At 37.9% G+C, this 21,214-nt stretch overlaps 1 long non-coding RNA gene across 2 annotated transcripts in view; it reads left to right on the forward strand.

Moving 5' to 3' along the window:
* Nucleotides 1–21,214, forward strand: part of LOC134807173 (uncharacterized) — a 127,381-nt gene that overhangs the window by 31,687 nt on the left and 74,480 nt on the right. The window lies entirely within an intron of this gene.

The raw sequence follows: 21,214 nt of genomic DNA on the forward strand, positions 1-21,214 counted from the left end.
GTATCTGGTTCTATTTCTTACTCTTGTTTTTATTCTATTATCGTGTTGGCCAGAGCCAACTGCATCTGTAGATATAAAGACAGCACAGAACTATATTAAATTACAGCATCCTTATCTGGTCACTATCTTAAAAAGAATGCATTTAACGATTTCAGTATGAGATTGTGGATTTCATGCCATGGTTTCTAGTGAAGGAGCATGAGAAACTAAAAAGGATAGGTCATGCCAATGAAGAGAAGGGAGAGGCTGGTGGTGCAAAGAGCCATTAAATTACAAAATTGGGGCATTGCACGAATTTGAAAAAGTTGCTGTTTTGAAAAAATGGTAGAACAAAAGAATGTTATACAGAACAATGGTGCTGCTTTAGCTCCTTGACATAGGGTTTAAAGTGATAGTCTTATTTTAGTATTCAAGTAGATATTTTCTGGACTTGTATTACTCACTTTGTTAATTATCAACTTGGATCATTAAAGTTATTCATTTAATGACATCTTAGAATATTTGCAAAGTTCTTAACAGCATATATGACATCCATCTGATAATAAAAACATAAATGTATTGTAGAATAATTAGAAAATTAGATATATATTTCAAATTTCCCCAATCTTATTGTTGAAACAGAACCACGTTACTTAGCAATTTTCTAGTTCCAGGTGACAGAAACCTGTCACCAAGAAGTTGAACTTAAAGAAGAAAAAAGAAATATGTGTTCTCATTAACAGGCTGGTGATAACTTTAGACATTGCCTGACCTAAGATTTCAAAGTCTTCCTTTAGTGAACTATCTGATTGTTTTTCTCCATTTCTAACATCTAATTCAGTGTGGGCTGAATCTTGTGGCCTTTCATTAGTCCTACGAAGACAATTTCAGTCCCCAAACAAAGAAGAAGTCAGTTTTACGAAGGGGCTATTATCATCATTGCTTCAGAGTTAAGTAGAAACTAAATTATTCCCATGGTTAGCTTGGCCTATGCCCAGGAGTGAATGAGGCTGGAAGCAAGATGGAGTCAGCCATGCTAGATTTCCCTCACTGTCATAATCTCTGCAAAGGTAAATTCTTGCATGGTTATCTTCACATGTCATGAACCATACATATATTGTGGCCCTCAGTCCATATATGATACATAGATGTGTACCCATTTTTTCACTAAGTGTTGGGTCCTGTAAGAAATACTTAGTGACTGAGGGCAGAAAGGAGAGCTGGATTAGGTTCACATAAACCACAGAGAATGGAGTTCCTTTAGGTCATGAAGATTCTATCATTAGACAAAGGTTGAGAAAGAGTACCAGAAAGATGGAGAAAAAATTTGATATTAAATTTTTTTAGCATTTTGTTGCATTTCTTTCTGAAAATGTATATTATGTGTGTTAAATAGAATTATTTTAATTTTAATGTTTGCATTTTGGAGCCTCTTTGTGATATCTTCATTCTTTTTTTTTTTTTTTTTTTTTTGTATTCCTGGAGATTGTAATTTTCTGCTGCTAGACTTGTATGGGCCTTTTATAACAGAGGTCTCAACCCCTGGGCCATGCGGACCTGTACCAGTCTGTGGCCTGTTAGGAACCAGGCCACACAGCAGGCGGTGAGCAGTGGGCAAGTAAGCATTACCATCCGAGCTCCACCTCCTGTCAGTTTAGTGGCTACATTAGATTCTTACAGGAGTGCAAACCCTATTGTGAACTGCACATGCAAAGGATTTAGGGGATTTAGGTTGCTCTCCTTACAAGATTCTAATGCCTGATGATCTGAGGTGGAACAGTTTCATCCCCCACCTTTCCCCCCGCCCCACCCCTGTCTGAGGAAAAATTGTCTTTCACAAAACCGGTCCCTGGTGCCAAAAAAGTTTGGGGCCTGCTGCTTTATAAGACTAATCTTGTGAGACTAACCCAGTGAGTTCATCTTGCCCACTGCCCAGAAAAGCCAATTCAATGAGAACAGTAGGTTTTTGCAACAAAGAAGGAGTTTAATAACTGCAGGACTGGCCAATTGGAAGAAGGGGAGTTAATTCTCAAGTTTGTCTCCTCAAAACCTTGCAGGCTAGAGTTTTTAAGGATAATTTGGTGGGCAAGAGGATGGGGAATGGGCACTTCTGATTGGTTGGGTATGAAATTGTAGAAGTGTCCAAACTGTCTTTGAGTGCTGAGTCTGTGTCTGGGTGGGAATCACAGGTTGAGTCAGTTCCTTGGTATGACTCACATGTCCAGGTGGAGTCAGTAGGTCGTCAGAATGCAAAAGTCTGAAAAATATCCCAAAGACCAATCTGAAGTTTTGACAATAGTGATGTCATCTATAGGAGAAATTAGAGAAGTTATAAATCTTCTTTATAAATGATCTCTAGCTTCATGACTCCTGAGCAGTGAGAGCTGATAGAAAAGCAAGCTAGAGAACAATGGCTGGTTACCTTTAACTAGGCCTACATCAAGCAGAATTCAAGCCTCTCCCAAAATCCTAGTCTTGTGGCCTTCCATTAATCCTACAAAGACAGGAAAAGAGGGCTCAGTTTTACAGAGGGGCTATTAGCATCATTGCTTTGAAGTTAAATTAGAAACTAAATTATTCCCATGGTTAGCTTGGCATATGCCCAGGAGTGAATGAGGGTAGCCAGCCTGTGAGGCTAGAAGCAAGATGGAATCAGCCATGCTAGATTTCCCCCATTGTCATAATCTTTGTAACGGTGGTTTCAACCTTGTTAAATCTCACTCAGATATCGAAAAAGTGCTTGAATATGCTCTTACTCATTTCTTTATGAACCATCTTTTATTAAACATTCATAGGTAGAACATTCTAGACATGTAAATGACCATAAAATACATATTCAAAAAACAATATTCTGCCAAATACTTTATATTTTCTTGATTTATGATGGGTCTGCATGTTTCAGCTCTACCATTGTCCTTCAAAATTATTAAAATCCCTTTCACTAAATAATACTAACGTGATTTCCTTGTCTTTGTAGTACAAAATTCAGATTTGAACATTGGTCAGCTTTGAGGTAATTTGCTAATTGAGTCTGTAAGGTTGATGTTGTGCAGTGCCTGGCTATGGGAATCTTATCATAGTTTGATGTTTCCAAGTTTTATAAACCATGGAAAGAGTAAATGGCATTTTTAGAAGCCCAAGTACTTAAAAAACTTAAGAAAATATTAGACAATTTAAATGTCATTAACTTTCAGTTTGAATTTTTGATGTGATGAAAAACTTCATCTTCTTAAAATTACTTGGCTATCCTCTTGATTTTTACATCTCATATTTCCTCAATGTTGTTAAGATAATTACATAGGTATAGATAAATGTATACAAATGCTCATAGCATACTAAACTCGTGCTAATATTTTATAAGACCAGTAGTTGATTTTTGCTGTCATATAATTATACTTACGGCACTGTGGGTAAAATAAAAAGGTAGAAATTAAAGATGGTAGAATCACATGCCATCTTTGAAAAACATGAATGCATTTTAAAGTGGTTACAGAAATCAGAAAATATAAAAACCTCTTCCAATTTGTCTTCTAGATCTTCTGATTTAACCTCTTTAGATTGCTGTCATTAAACTATTCAAGAAAACAAACCTCTGACACTGGTGGCAGTAAGGAAGCAGTACACTGAATGAGCTTATATAGTTATTTCATCAGAAATAGGCACAGATTAAAAAAAACTGATGAGTATATTTTGAATTTTTCTTCTATAACATATTTTATGTTATTAACATTTGATTTTTCTAATATATTGAACATTGATTAGGTGTATATACTGTAAGTATATTATTATGTATGGAATTAATTAGGCTTTATTATGAGATACATTTATTACTCTTTTTCTTTACTAAATTAATGGCTTATATTAGATCGTTTTGCTGCCTAGACCAGCTGATAGATTTTAGCTTAATATTGCTCACAGAAATCTTATGATTCTAAGCAGTAATACGTAAATTCTACTATGTCAGTGATAGTTCACTATCTCTTTATTTTCATTCTAAAAAATAAATTATTAATTGGAAGGTTTTAGCAATCTGAGCTTAACTTGAACAAATAAATAAATTTGTTTTGCCTGTAAGGATAAACAAGAAGGAGAAATTATTGGAAGGACTGCACTAACTCCCAGAAATGCAGGAAAACCTTTAGATATGACCACATTGCTAGAGATCATGGGACTAAAAATTCAGCAATTAATGACTGTTAAAACAGTGTCTCTATTAAAAGCCCTGTTTGCAGTTAATTTACATGCCCTGTGGTTATTGTTGCTTACATTTCTTGATTTGCTACCTCCTTCCCCTCTTCTCATTGGATTATGAAATCTCTCTGATCACAGATGTTTTCCATCTCAACTATAGACATAATAATTTGGATGTATAGTTGAGTCAAATAGTGTAGAACTTACCTAATTCTTAGTTGTGATTTGTAAAATGCATTTCTTATTATGCTAGACATAATAATAGAAGTGTCAAAATTTAGCTTAAGAATTTTATAATTCTAGTGATGATGACTCCAAATCTTTAAGCTAATTAGTTTGTTGCCAGAAACAAGCAAACAAACAGCAAGTCAAGCTGCAGTTAGTTGAAAATATCTCTATTGGTATCTGTAGCTGCGCTGCAACTGCGTGCTCAACTATAACATAAGGCCAACCATTTCTCTCCCTGAAGTCATCATACCACCCTTTTGTAGAATACAAGGTTGTCTTTCTTTTTGTTGTCTCAGTACCTGTTCTTAAGCATTTCCAAGTAAGAAAATGTCTTTAATAAACCACTATTTCATTGATAAGTATATTCATTCACCTCTACTAAATATTGCACCTGCTAAATTAAAATACTTTTATCTCATATTCAATTTATCACATTTTCTTATCACCAATGAATGCTCAATTTATTATGGTGATAAATATGAATATTGGAGATACAAGAGGAGTTTTGCTATTTTTTACCTAGAGGAATTTTCTAGAAGGTGGGGAGATGTCATAAATTGATTTAACATAAACTAGAGAATGTGTGTATATTTGGCTTTCTTCCTTCCTTTATTTGCAATAAAATTCTGAAATTTTTCCTATGTCACTATATTAAGAGGATAAAAACAAAATAATTTTTCAAAATCATCCTTAGGTTCAAAAGGAAAAAAGGGAACAGAGTTTGAAGAGAGGTTATTTAGAGTGTGGTGGTGACTGTGAGAATCAACGTAAGAGAAATCCATGGAGAAGAGAGAAATTCCAGAGATGTGAAAACCACATGAAAAGCTGTTTTCCTCTCACTAGCCTTTCAGATGAAAGCTCTTGTCTATTCCAGAACCTTTTCTTATATATATTTTTTTCCTAGCTGACTTGTGTCCCCACATTTGTAGGTATTAGCAATTTTTAAATATTCCTTAATACAGATGACTAGATTTACATGATAATTTGCTATCTTTCTCTAATATATCCACCACTGGTTAGCCAGGGATTCTTTGGGTCCCACAACTGGGCTATCCTTTGCCTTTCTTTTTTTTCTTTTTTGATACAAGGTCTCACTCTGTAACCCAGGCTGGATAGCAGTGACATAAAAACGGCTCACTGCAGCCTTGACCTCCTGGATCAAGAAATCCTCTCACTCCAGGCTCCCAAGTAGCTAGGACTACAGACACACACCACCACATCTGGCTAATTTTTAAATTTTTTTGTAGAGACAGGAGTCTCACTTTATTGTTCAGGCTGGTCTCAAACTCCTGGGCTCAAGTGATCCTCCAGCCTTGGCCTCCCAAAGTGCTGGGATTACAGGTATGAGCCACTGCACCCAGCTCCTTTGACTTTTGAAGGCTTCTGTGGGTTTTGATTATCTAGTAGGGAGTGAGCATTGTATGAGGATGCAAGAGATAGCTTACAATCACAAACACATTACTGTAACAATGATTCAGTCTACTTTATTATTTACTACCAAAGTTTCTTTGATTTATTGTAAGAGAGAGAATGGACCTTTGAATGCAAAATATAATATTTAAGAAGAATTTTACAGATCAGCTAAAGTCCATATTACAGATGAAGAGTTTGAGGCTCAAAAAGACTCATTGTCTTGCCTAAGATGATACGGTGAAGTACGAAGAGAACCAATGTTATCCAGTGCTAAATTTCAGATCACCTAATTATATATTCATGGCTCTTTTTATAACTGCCTCCCACTGTTAGTCTTACAAGTAATGCCAGAAATGGGGAGACAGAATTTTTGGTTCCCAGAGGTAACAGGAAACTTGAGGAGAGTTGTATAAGAGAGAACTGAAATTCTGACAGACGTTCTTGTTTGAACTCACCCATAACTTTTATTGAATAGATTATCAGAAGGATTCTTCTCCAAAACACATTACTTAAAAGAAGGAGGAGGAGTGCTGTTCAAATAACCTTTGCTTACTGCATGGTGAAGCAGTGACTTAAACCAAATAAAATTTTTACATCCTTGACAGGTATTTAGAAATGGGAAGAAATATTTAAAGATTATTGGAACTAAGTGAATTGTGTGCCTTTTATTGTTGCTGTTTTTCTGATAATTTTCAAACAAAGTCTACCTTGCCTATCCTAGGAGCCTTATTTTGAGAATAGTTCACATATATTGAGTATACAGGAAAAAAAAAAAAAGTGAGCAAAAAGTCATGCAAAAATTGATAGTTTATTTTCTATATCATCTTATTTGTGGGTGAGATGCACATGAGAGGTCACCAAAACAGAGTCAAGATCAGTAAGTCTGTAAATTTTAATTGTTTTTTTATATTGCCAAATAATCTTGTTTGTATAGTCATTTGAAGTGAAAAGTATAAACTGCACATTTTTAGGAAGGTAATAACTTGTCTTTACCTAGAATTTTTTTGCCACAAGCTTTTTGTTTTTAACATATTGAGTTTAGTAATGTGATAAGTTAAACTTATTTCTAATTGCAGTAACATTATATGCATTATTTGGACCTTATTTTTCATTAGCAAGCAATAAAATGAGCATATTTCTTGATTAAAGATGGCAAATACAATCTCATCAACATTTTCTTTATTTTTCCATATTTTGTGCTATTCCTTATAAACTCTACTCTGTGCCTATAAATATTTCTATTTAATATACGGAGACTCTGCTTCTTTGACTTTTAGTCAAGTCCAAAACATTGACTTAAGAAGAGTTTCAGAGACTTTGTTAGAAAATTCTGAAGACGAGTAAGAAACTAACAATTTTGTTTTAAAGCAAGAATATGGCCAGGATTTTCCTAGATTCTTTATATACAGTATTTCAACAAATTAAAAATAAAGCTCCCTGGGAAGGATCTATCTTCATTTGTAGAAATTCAACAAATGACAGGTCCTTGGTAGTAAGTAGCTATGCTGGAATGTAAATGCACATATATATGTGATCACAAGGTCTACAATACTCCCATTTTAGAATTATCTAGTGTGTAACTAACATGTAATACATTTAACATAGAAAATGAGTTTTCATATTCCAATAAGATTGAGTTAGAATTATCAAAGTTATAGGAGTCTCTTTACTGCAGGCCTTCTCAGAGTATTTACTACACTTATGGTCCAAGCTAATGTATTTTCAGGCTCCAGGTGTGCACTATTTTCTAAGTGTATTTTTCCTCCAGAACTCTAGTGGGGAATGTTTTATAATATATTTTAGAATATACACTTGGAAAATATATTTTAGAAAATACACTTGAAAAACTATGCAAGAGAACAGGTTGCCCCAGCGATTATAGACACTGAAGCAATGAGAGTTTTCTGAATGGTTGTTTAGAAATTGCAAATCTCATGTGCTGTGCATTTGTGTACATAACCATGTATTATGGAACATTCCTCTTAAAAACTTGTTTTCAAGCTATGGGGAAAAGTTGCGCTAAACCTACTTGTTTGCTTCTTAGATACTATGAGCTATATTTGATGGCATAGGCTAAAGAAGGAAGCAATCATTTTAAAATTATTGACCAAGGTCATCTTATTATGTCTTAACTTAAACTAAGATAATAAAGTCTAACCAAAAGTCATAGATCTAATGAATATGGGGTTAAAAAGTAGTCGTAATACTAAAATCAAAATTATAAATGTCAATTCCAGCAAGGAATAATCATTAAAAGAAAATCTCCACTCATTATTATCTATGGCATTGCCTTGTATGTGCTCAGATGTGTGTATTTCATGTTCTTCAACTAAAATTGTTTTATTCTACATCTCCATGAATGCTTCTGGTATTGCTGCAGATAATGGTGCTTATGAGGATGCTCTTGGGCACAGACGTTCTCATCCTCTGGTAATACTTCACACATCCTCAGAGTCCCTTATAGACTAGCTCTCTGGGTAAGTCTCAGACTACCTTTATGGTACGTGCCAGCTGGACTCTAACCAACAGGTTGCTAGACTTATTTCCACATTTAAATATCAGTACAAAAAGGAGTATATCCCCTTTTTCCTAGATGGATGTTGCCTACACCATCTTCATTTACTGCCTCATATTGTCCACTTGCCAATTGACAGTGAAAGCATCTCTTCATTTGAGATATTACATGTGGTATTGTGTCCGGAATTGGTTCCCCATCTTCTGGGAGAAAAGTGGCAGGGTTGAGGGCCATGCACATACATATTTGAAGCACCGGTCCCTCAAGGAGTAGTGTCTGGTATCTAAGTAGGCAGTTGTCTGATAGCCATAAACTTCCTTTGGCACCTAGTATGTCATTTACATCATGAGTAGTCCAGACAGTGAGATCCTTTCCTTGTATTATTTCAATAGCCTCTGACACTAAGACAGCCACCACTGCAACTACCCTTAAACAGTGAGGCTAGCCTTCTTTTGCTACTACATCAATTTCCTTACTTAGGTATGCCACTGGTTGTGGGGTTGTCCCATGAGTCTGAGTAAGGACTCCAAGAGCTAACCCTGCTCTATCTGTGATGTATAAAGAGAAGTTTTGTCCTGTGGGAAGGCTTAAAGCTGGAGCTTGTACTAGGGCCTGCTTTAAGATTTTGAAGGCTGTTTCTGCCCCTGGTTCCCATTCTACTAGATGAGTATTTGCCCTCTGGGTTTCCTTGACTAGAGTGTAGAGGGGCCTGGCTATCTTGCTGTATCTGGGCAAAAGCCGGTGGTTCCAAGGAACCCCCACAACTGTTTTAATGTCTTAGGGTGAGGATAAGCCAGTATAGGCTGTATTCGTCCCTTGCTGAGGGCCCTGGTCCCTCTGGCTAAGATTAGGCCTAGATATTTGACCTGCTGTAGGCAAAGCTGGGCCTTCGACCTAGACGCCTTGTACCGTTGATTAGCTAGAAAGTTCAAGAGAACTAGAGTAGCCTGCTGGCATGAGGCTTCCAAACTGGTAGCCAAAAGTAAATCATCCACATACTGAAGGACCAGAGTGCCTGGACTTGAGAAGTGGCCTAAATCTTGGGCCAGTGCCTGACCAAACAGATGAGGGCTATCCCTAAACCCTTGGGGCAAGACCATCCACGTAAGTTGGGACGTGTGGTCTGTGGGATCCTGAAAGGCAAAGAGAAACTGGGAGTCAGAATGCAGGGGAATATAGAAGAAGACATCCTTGAGGTCCAGAACTGTGAACCATTCTGCTTCCTCTGGTATTTGGGAGAGCAGGGTATAGGGGTTGGGCACAACTAGATATAGAGGAATTACTGCCTCATTGATGAGTCTAAGATCTTGCACTAGTCTCCACTGACCGTTTGTTTTTCATACTCTTAGAATTGGGGTGTTGCAGGGACTGCGCATTTCCTTACTAAGCCTTGAGCTTTTAAATATTTAACAATATCCTGTAATCCTTTATAAGCTTCAGGCCTTAAGGGATGTGGCCTTTGATAAGGAAAAGTAGTGGGGTCTTTTAGCCTGATTTGGACTGGGTGGGCATTTTTTGCCCTTCCAAATTGTCTTTCCAATACCCAGACTTCAGGATTGATTCCCTCCTCAAGTAGGGGACAGCAAATGGGTAACTTGTTGCCCGTATTCATGTAAATAATAGCTCCAGCTTTGGCTAACATATCCCTCCCTAATAAGGGTGTGGGACTTTCAGGCATAACAAGAAAGACGTGTGAAAAGAGCAAAATCTCCCAATTACAACTCAGGAGGTGGGAGAAATACCTGGTTACAGGCTGTCCCAGTATTCCTTGGATGGTAACAGACCTTGAGGACAGTTGTCTGGGACAGGAAATTAACACTGAGAAGGCTGCTCCAGTGTCCAGGAGGAAGTCAATTTCCTGGCCCTCAATGGTTTTAATGTACCTGGGGCTCAGTGAGGGTGATGACATGAGTTGGCACTTGCCCTGGGCACCCTCAGTCCTGTTGTTGGATCATCTGGTTAGGGGCTTCTGGCCCAGAGAACCTTTGTCCTCTGGGGCAGTGCACCTTCCAGTGATTACCTCAAGACAGTGGACATGGACGAGAGGGTGGCTTGTTTCACACTGGACAATCTGTTTTAAAGTGTCATTGTAAACCATACTGATAACAAGCCCTACAGGGTGATTGGCCTGCTCCATTTTCTGTCCTCTCTGAACCACCAATGTTTGTTTGTCTGAGAGCCATGACTAAGGCTGCAGCCTTTCTCTGATCTTGGTTTTCCTTTTGGGCCTGTTCCTCTTGGTCCCTATTGTAGAACACCGAGGTTGCCAGGTTTAATAATGCCTCCAGATTTTGTTCAGGGCCCAGATCTCACTTTTGGAGATTTCTCCTAATATCGGCAGCTGATTGAGTAATAAACTTATCTTTTAGGATCAATTGAGCTTCAAGTGAGTTGGGTGACAGGGGAGTATATTTTCTTAAGGCCTCTCATAGCCGCTCAAGGAAGGCAGAAGGATTTTCTTCCTTTCCCTGCGTTATGGTGGTCATCATTGAATACTTCATGGGCTTTTTCCTAATTCTCCTTAGTCCTTCTAGAAAACAGGTCAACAGATGTTTTCAACTCCAGTCCCCATGATCTGAGTTGGGGTCCCAGTGGGGATCCATACTGAGGACGGCTTGCTGACTGGTAGGAATGTGTCCCTTTCTTTGGCTGTCATTCTATCATTTATTTGACTAAGATACCAGGTATCTCCAAACTCTTGGGCTGCAGCTAAAGCCACATTCTTTTCATGAAAGGCAAGGGTTTGATCTAACAATAGCATGACATTTCTCCAAGTGAGATCGAAGGTTTGCCCTAGACCCTGTAGGACATCTATGTACCTATCAGGATCATCTGAAAACTTCCCCAGGTCTGCCTTGATCTGCTTTAAATCAGAGAGTGAGAAGGGGACATGTACCCGGGTTGGGCCAAATTCCCCTCCCCCTACAGCTTGAAGGGGACATAACTGATAGTCCAGGGGTTTTTGTGGTCCTTTGGAGATTTCTTTGCTTGTTTCCTTCTGGGCAGGGGAGATTAGAGGAGGCTTATCACTAATAGGAAGGGGAGCTATAGGGAGGCTAGGATATTGGGGTAAGCTGAGAGGTCCTCCTGTGGGATGTAAATTGCAAGCTTTGCATAGTTATGTATTCTCCTTCAATGAAAAGAAATCTTGGACATAAGGTATTTCACTCCATTTGCCTTCCCTCTTACAGAAAAGGTCAAGCTGCAGGATAGTATTCTAATTTATACTTCCCTCAGGTGGCCATTTTTTCCCATCAGAGGGAGAATATTGGGGCCAGGCCATAGTGCAGAAAAAATGAGCCACCTCTTTTTTAGGGTTTGCAGGTCAAATTGGTCCCAATGGCTTAGGATGCATTTCAAGTGTGAGCCTGTTGGTGCCTGAGTGTTTCCCTTCTGAAAGACAAAAATGCCCATGGTTTTGGTTTGTTTCTCCCACACCCAAGAACCTGCAACGGTCCCTGGACCCTGCTGATTGGAATAGTTGAGCTCACTGACTCAGCAGCAGAAACACCTCTTGCTCAAGAACCTGCAACAGTCCCTGGACCCTGCTGATTGGAATAGTTGTGCTCACTGACGCAGCAGCAGAAACACTAGTTTTCCTCCTAGACCACAAGGAGGACCGAGGAATGTCAGATGTAGTGGCCCTTACCAATGCATTCTCAAAAACCTGTACCCTTGCCTGTCCTCCTAAACCACAAGGAGGATCGAGAAAAATCATATTTAGTGGCCCTTACTGATGAATTCTTGAAAACGTGTTAGAGTCCTAAGCATTCTCCTGTTTGTATTGGGACTTTACCTATGTCCTATAAAGATGTTATGCCCCAAAAGTGAAGTGGAGAGCCATACCCTGAGGGAGGGAAGGGATCTCCAGAGTGGGAAGAGTGATGCCTTTTGTCCTCACTTGAATAGGAAGGATATCATTTCTGAAGCTCCCCATGTCCTAGCTTCAGGAATAACTTTTTTTAGGCCTGCTAGTCTGAGGAGGGATCCTAAAATTCCAGATAGGCCCCCCTCCAATGGGGCTTTGCGCAAAAATTAAGTCTTTCTGATTGGTGAGCCTGGGTGCCCAAAGAAGTTAACAGAATCCTGAAGTTTATACTAGAAATCATTCTTATAGGAGAAACTAGAAAAGCACCAGAGACAGGGAGTGGTTTATAGAAGCAGGACTAGCCTCAGAGAAGGGAGGTGGGAGGAAGTTTGTCTGACAGGCGTTAGGACCCAGGAGGCAACGATCAGGATAGATAGGATAGATGGGCGAGTCTTGCTTGGGTGACATGACTTTGAAAGTTCCGTTCATGGCTGCAGGGTCAACCAACTTGTTGTTGGGACCCCAGGGCTGAATGGCTTTCCTCTCTGTTGACCCTCAGTTCAGCCCGGAAGTACAGGAAAAGTGGAAGTTGGTTCCAGGCAAACTAATGCTCCCAACTCCGAAGAGTCGGGGGTTGTTACAGAGCCCTTTCCCAGAAAGCCTGACACCCGTGTCTTTAGTCCGGTGTCCGCGCTAGTCACTTTTAAGTGGCCGATAGGTGCCTGGTATTTAGCCCCTGAATTCTAAGGAAAAATAGGACAGAATAGAAAGCAAAAGGGGTCCGACAGTACTCACCACTTGGTGACAGTCTCTTCATGGTCACCAAAATGTGTCCAGAATTGGTTCCTTCTGGTGGGTTCTTGGTCTCACTCACTTGAAGAATTAACCCGTGGACCCTCGCAGTGAGTGTTACAGTTCTTAAAGATGGTGTGTCCGGAGTTTATTCTTTCAGATGTTCAGATGTGTCCAGAGTTTCTTCCTTCTGGCGGGTTCGTGGTCTTGCTGACTTTAGGAGTAAAGCCACAGACCTTTGCAGTGAGTGTTACAGCTCTTAAAGGTGGTGCGTCTGGAGTTGTTCGTTCCTCCTGGTGGGTACGTGGTCTTGCTGACTTCAGGAGTGAAGCCTCAGGCCTTCACAGTGAGTGTTACAGCTCTTCAAGGTGGCACGTCCGGAGTTTTTTTTCCTCCTGGTGGATTTGTGGTCTTGCTGACTTCAGGAGTGAAGCTGCAGATCTTTGCGGTGAGTGTTACAGCTCATAAAGGTAGTGCAGACCCAAAGAGTGAGCAGCAGCAAGATTTATTGTGAAGAGTGAAAGGACAAAGCTTCCACAGCATGGAAGGGGACCCAAGAGTGCTGCCACTGCTGGCTCAGGTGGCCAGCTTTTATTCTCTTATTTGGCCTCGCCTACATCCTGCTGACTGGTCCATTTTACAGAGTGCTGATTGGTGCGTTTTTACAGAGTGCTGATTGGTGCGTTTTTACAGAGTGCTGATTGGTGTGTTTACAAACCTTTAGCTAGACACAGAGTGCTGATTGGTGCATTTTTACAGAGTGCTGATTGGTGAGTTTACAAACCTTTAGCTAGACACAGAGTGCCAATTGGTGTGTTTTTACAGAGTGCTGATTGGTGAGTTTACAAGCCTTTAGCTAGACACAGAGTGCCGATTGGTGTGTTTTTACAGAGTGCTGATTGGTGCATTTACAAACCTTTAGCTAGACACAGAGCGCTGATTTGTGCGTTTACAATCCTTTAGCTAGACAGAAAGGTTCTCCAAGTCCCCATCTGACCCAGAAGCCCAGCTGGCTTCACCTCTCAGTATTGCTCTATTGATAAGGACAGGAGGTAGGGAAATTATGGGCAAAAAAAGGAGGTTCCCCTGCAAGGGCCCCACCCTCAAGCTGAAAAGCCTGCTACTGTGACCCAAAGTGAGCACTTACATTCCTGTTTTCCCACTCAAATGTTGCCTTTTCCAAAACTATCCATGGCCCACCCTGCCCCCCATCATGTGCCCATAAAAACCCTAGGCTCAGCTGGCAGAGAGAGGAGAAGTAGCTAGATGTCAGAGACTACAGCTGGATATCAGAGAGAAGTGGCTTGACTTCAGCTTGACAGCATAATTTCAGAAAATAATTTGGCTGGAGATGACTGGACTCCAGGGGAAGATTACCTTCTCACCCCATCCTCTTTTCAGCTCCCTTTCCCACTGAGAGCCACTTCCGTTGGCAATAAAATCTCCTGCATTTACCATCCTCCAATTTGTTTGTGTGACCTCATTTCTCCTGGACACCAGACAAGAGCTCAGGTGCCACGAATGCAGATGCAAAAGGCCATCACACTGACTCTTTGCCTTCACGGGCAGAAAGCAGCTGCGTCACATGGAAAGGCAGAGGGCCCACTGAGCTGTTAATACTTAAGCCATCTGCAGATGGCTGAGCTGAAAGAACACTGTAACATTCTCTGGGGCTTCAGGGATTGTGGGCGTCCACCCCCAGATGGTACTGCAGGGCCAGTATGGAAATTGCTTCCATTGGCACCCAAAAGCACTTGCCTTAGCTCCTGCACTCACTCACTGCATGCTCCCCCAGCAAGGGATGGAACAGAGGGGCTCCTCACCTGCAAGAGGTGGAACACAGCCAGTTCCAGTGAGTGGAGTTTGTCCCTGTTTGTGCCAGAGCAGCCAGCTGACTCCAGTGCTCCTGCACTCCTGTTCCCACCCATGAAGGGGGAAAGGGAAATATCCTGCTTCACTATGAACCCACAAAAGCAATCAAAATAAACTAGTTTCTGGACCTCTGCAACATTGATGTCATTTAGTGTTACGTAACATCACATGTAGGATATTAACAGTGTGATTCAGATAAGAAATCATCAACACTACAAGGTAGTTCCATTTCTTTAGTAGTTTTTCTTTCATTGTGAACAGAAGTTATTGGTTGTAAATTTCTTTCCTGCAGTGTTAAGCATGTCTGTTCATAAACTTCAGTGCATAAGTGCTTAAATCAATTGCTTAAATCATAGCACATGTATATGTAAACACACTCACAACTACTCAAGGGGTAGCACTAACATAAAGCACAGAAATATCTTACAGTATTCATGGGGGCAGAAAAGAAAAAAAACAAAGCTGAGTTTGAATTCACCCTCATGTGCTTAAGAAACACTTATCTTTTTCATTAAATAAATGCAAATTCCTGGTCCCACCTCCAGGAATTCTGATTTAGTAAGCATGAAGTGAGATTCAGGAATCTACATTTTCAACAATTATCAACAAGTGACTCTGAAACTGGAGATCCAGAAATTGAGATTTAGAAAATATAGTTTTAATAATAAAATCAGTTCCTAGAGTGCTGAAATATGCACTCAAGTAACATTAATAAGGAGATCATGTAACATTTTAATCTGAAACATCTCTATTTAGATTACTTTGCTACATTTAGACATTCTCCACAAAGAATGTATCAGTACTGTTTCATGTTGGCGTAACCAGAAGTGCCTATTCTACTGTTTCTACACTTCGTCCATTTTCAAAACAATTAACTAATATAAAAAATGCTCTTCTTACAAACACACAAAAATCATCCTTAGAAAAATGAATGCAATGATGTAATTAGACCACTGCAATAGTGTCTTCGTTGCTATGACAACCTCACTTCTCTTTCTCATCTAGTCCATACTAAACATATTGGTGTCAGCTACCCACTTCAGTCTTTTCATTGGCTTCCTCCATCTCAAAAATTCTTAGTGAAGCAATGTCCCAACATTAAAAACAGTCTTCAGTGTAGCATGTATGAAATATCCAACATTAGTTATCACTCTTCTCTTAACATGAACAATTGACTTTAGCCAAATTTCTACCAAATTTCCCTTTAACATTTCACATTTATTTCTAAACATATGCATTTTCTCTTGCAAATTTTTGCCTCAAAGGCACTTTCTTTAATCTACATTCAACTTTTATGCAAAAGTCATTTAAATAAGTCTCAATATTTCTGTCCAAATACCCTATAGCCCCACTAAGAGCTGGGATTATAGGCATGAGCCACTGTGTATGGCTTATATCATGTATTCTAAATGTACATATATTTTTCATTTTCATTTATTTATTTTATTTTTTGAGACAGAGTCTCACTCTGTCACCCATTCTGGACTGCAGTGGCGTGATCTTGGTTCACTGAAACCTCCACCTACCAGGTTCAAGATCTTCTCCTGCCTCAGCCTCCCGAGTAGCTGGGATTACAGATGTATGCCACCATGTCTGGCTTTTTTTTTTTTTTTTTTGTATTTTTAGTAGAGATGGAGTTTCACCATGTTGGCCAGGCTGGTTTAGAACTCCTGACGTCAAGTGATCTGCCCACCTCAGCTTCCCAAAGTGCTCGGAATACAAGGGTGAGCCACCACACCCAGCCAATTCTTCGCTTTTATATTCCATCTCTTTATTTGGGGGTAGAGCCATGCCCTTTACCGTCTCTTCTTACTCGTTTTTGTAACCTTAGTACCTTGTGCAAAGTAGACAAAAAATAAATATGTAATGAAAAAATAAACACATTAATGTACAATTATAATGATTATGTAATGGGATATGTTTTTCCTTAAATTTATTATTTATATAACATAGCTTTCTATGGACAAATAACATATTTTTACTTGGATGAGACATGACTGATGATTGTTTGTAAAATCAACAAAATTGTCAGTATCTTCACAGCCAAGTTGGGGATTTATGAAGGAACTATTTGTTTCGACAGCAAATGTTTTCCACTGCAGAAGTGTTAGCAAATCCTGAGGCATAAACATACACATTGGAGCATGAAAGAAGTTTGTCTGCAGTTTGTGTGTTAGAATTGTGGGAGTTGTTATGGCAGATGACACTTTTGCTCAACAAAAGCTGTTAAATTTGCTTGGATTCACTGAAAAATTTGGATGTGTATACGATTCATTTAAGACAAGTGCACCAGAACAAAATAGGGACATTACATACAGATATAAAGGTCAAATGATGAGGAAGAATTAACAGTTATAAATGTGTTTGCATGTAATAACAGGACACAAGATATATGAAGCAAAATTGAGGAAACCAAAGGCAAAAGCATACGAGTTTATTATCTCTCACTAATTGATAAAACAAGTCCAAAAAAGGCTCATAATAATATAAAAATGTGACCAATACTATTAATCATCTTGAATAAATTGCTATTTATAGAATATGACACACAATAACAAAATATTTGTTCTTTGAAATTCATAGGAAATGTTCACAAAGTTTGATCAAATGTTTCTTGAGTTTCTAATTGTTCAAATATTATACAATATGCACTGTAAGAGTACTAAATTATAAATCAGAAAAATAATATTAAAGAAATTAATAAAAATAAGATATCAAAAAGTCCCAAATATATGAAAATTAAATGACACAATTCTAAAGAACGTTATTCATCACAGAGAAATTTTCCCCAAATGATGATTATGAAAACTGAATATCTGGGAGATGGAGTTAGAGCGTTATTTAGAGAGAAAGTTATTGCCTTACATGGATATGCTACTTCTTTCAAAGGAAAACAGGTTTGCATATATGTTTCACTTTATGAATGTAGATAAAGGAGAGCAAATGAACCACTAAATAAATAGAAGAACAGAAATAAAAACAATAAGAGTAGAAATAAGTAAAAAAGAAAGAAAATGAGACAAATTTGGTTTTTTAAATAATGAACAATGTTAACTACTAGCAAGACTGATCAAGAAATACAATTGTTAAATAACATACAAAAATTTGGCTGTGTGAATGTTGAGCACATAAAAGCTGAAGACTACCTATTACAAAAATATTGCGGTTGATAAACCATAAAGTATTTTATCTACCTTTCCTTAACTTAAAAATAAACACAGAACAATTTTCCATGTCACTGAAGGGTTTTCCCTATCACCATTTAAAAAGGATTGCATAGAATTTGTTACACAACTCAATCAAAATTATTTTTAATAAGTTTCATAGAATAAGGCATAATTTCCTATAATTTCTTATAATTATAATAAACTCATGTGATATGCATTTTTCTTTCTGTGTCTGTGTACACATTCTTAATTTTTCCCTTGAGTGAAATTACTAAAAGCTAATGCACTGATTTAAGGACTCACATGCAGATTGCCAAATTGCCACTGAAAGAAGATTGTAACTATTTAAGTTGTGTTAGCAGTGTATGAGCATGCTCATTTCCATTATGAAATATTAACTTTGTATTTTATTATTTAAGAAATCTAGCTAACTTGATAAAATTGGTAGTCTTAGATTTAATTTTGCCATTCTTTGCTCATAAAAGAGGTTAAGAAACAAATGTAATGTGATCACAGTAGAAACACTACAAAAAGCAGATGGATAATGCATTTTTAAAATAAAATTTTACTTTCCATATTAGGATTTTGGTGTAGGCATTCCCAGATATTTGCCACAAAAGTGACAACCATATTTGTATTATTTGAACTACTTGAGATTCACCTTCTCCCCATTCCCCCCACTTGCCTCCTGCTCTCCAACCAAAACCAAAGTAAATACCCAAATAAACTGTGACAAACATCTTCTCTCTCCCAACAATTAAAAATTAGTGCTCAGCAATGAACTCTAGAACTGGGGCGGGGGAGAGGGGAGTGGGAAGAGGTGTTCCCTTAAGTGCATCGGGAAGCAGAGAAAATGGGTTTATAAGGAAAGAATAATAATGCAACAGTAAAAGAGAAATAGAGACTAGTAGACTAATTGCAAAGGGGGAACAATGAAATCAACTTGCTTGTAGAGTCTGTGTAGCCACAAAAGCTAAGGTTACATCAAGTTAAGTGTGTTCTTGGAGCTGAGGTTGATCAGTCTTCACAGGCAGCAATAAGGCTATGCTAGTATAGCAGTAGCAGGACTTAGTGAAGATAGTTATATGACCATGCAGCATCTCCACAGTCTAACGATTCACCTGCACATAGTAATTGGTTCTATAATGAGTCTTATCAAACCTCCCCAGAGAGGAATTGTTCTAGTATTATATCTAGCTCAAATTATCTACTTCCACTGAAATTCCCATCAGGATTAGTTAAGGGAACCTTTTTTAAAAATAACAAATTTGATCGATATTTTTATATTCAACCATATTTTTTAAATGTGGACTATAAAAACAAATGCTTTTGTTTAAGCACAAATAGAAAAATAATTAAAGGTATACTGCTTGAGTCATGATGTCTACAGAGGAAATAATCCAATTTGGTACAGAATCATTGAAGACATTTATACAAAAGAGCTTTTACTTGAGTTATTTGTAGTTTCCCATAGTGCATGTATACAAGTGTGTGTGCTTTTATATCACAAAATGATCCATAGAACCAAATAATATAGATGAATTTGTTATCTTACCACAAGTTAATGTTTTGGTACATCATATTAAAAAATAAGTATATAAATAATAAATACGTGTCTATGATTAACTTTTCCAAGTTTATGTCAATGAACTCTTGTTTAAGGAATTTAAAAGAAAAATGTATATTTCCATATTCACAATACTTTTTTTTCCATATTGAAGTTTTAGTAGTTAGATTTGGAAGTCATGTGGGAGAGAATACATTTATTAATGTTAATGTGCTAAATCTGAATAGGAAAATGCAACTTAGAATTCTAGCCAGAAGCAGTCTTTCCATGCTGCTCTATGTACTCTCCCAAGTCCGGAGCTTGGGATCTGCCTGTAAGGGAGATTGCATTTACAGAGCAGATAACACTTGCCTAACTTATCCACTGGGACATTCCACCTTTCTCTATGGGACACATTTAAAGAGACAGAAAGACTTGAGTCTATAGATGCATTTCTCAGAAGGCAGTTATTTGCTCAGAAGGTAGGCTTAGGCACTTATTTATTGGAATTGGGCTTAATAAGGTATCCAGTTCTCAGCTTTCCTGGAAAAGGAGAAAATGGCAGGGATTCTGAGAATAATAATACTGTAACACCTTAACACAGAGGAGCATGAATCAATGTATGTTAGATTATTGCCATTCCATCAATGAATAACTTACACATAGAAAATAGTGTGTAGGGAATGGAAAGAATTGGAGGTTTCTCATAAGAAGCATCATGGAAATAGTAAGATAACTGAAGAAAGAATCTTAAAAAAAACTAAGTTATCAAAATTATCTCTTCTTTCATAATAGCTTATGTAAATTCAAGGAAACACAATGCCAAACAGTAACTTACTAGATGACACTTATGAGAAAGTGGCTTGTTCTTTTAGATTGGATTCAGCCTTTTATATAACATGTCTTATCAGTTAAACCTAATTACTGGGGATGAGGTGAAAAACCCAGTAAATATATGGGATGAATAAAGCTAGTAAGTTTAGCATTCATTAGATTCAAATTTGTGTACATAAATTAATGTGAGAACCAGACTGGAACCCAGTTTCCAGGGCTTTAAGTTCCTTTCAGTACACTTCATTATATTATATTACATTACATTATATGACTACTTTATATTGTTCTCAAGTCAAAATTGTGTTATTGCTTCAATGTATTCGGACCTTGGCTGATCTGAAAGAGTTAATGCCTCTTCCACAAACCCTCTTTAAAAACACCTAGATACTATGAGAAACTGGGTCTTCCTGAGTAAAGTACTTTACTTACTTACTTTGGTGGTTTTATAGGTAATTTATTCCTTGTTAGACATGGGCAGAGACCTTGTGTCTTTCTGTCACCAGTTGATTTAACGAAAACATGAGTATTTTTGGAGAAGTCTGAAGTTCAATAAAGGTTGAAGTCAGTTTGAAGGACTCAGATGCTAAAATATTTACTTTTAAGTCATGTGTAGAATTTTTTCGTAACATATCACCTCCAAATAACAGAGAATATAAATGTAGGGTCTGGGTAACAATGTTATATTTTGAATTATTTCTTTGGCTTTGGCCACAATTCAGAGAAAAATAAAAGATCCCTACGTACACTGGAGGAAAAACAGTAAAATGAATGGAACAGGTGATATATCTCATAATGCTGAATTCTTGGAAGAGATTTTTCTTCTTTAGATCCACTTAGAAATGAGTTATGTTATTATTGCATAAAAATAT

Source organism: Pan troglodytes, chromosome 8, assembly GCF_028858775.2.
Source record: "Pan troglodytes isolate AG18354 chromosome 8, NHGRI_mPanTro3-v2.0_pri, whole genome shotgun sequence".
Taxonomy (NCBI): Eukaryota; Metazoa; Chordata; class Mammalia; order Primates; family Hominidae; genus Pan; species Pan troglodytes.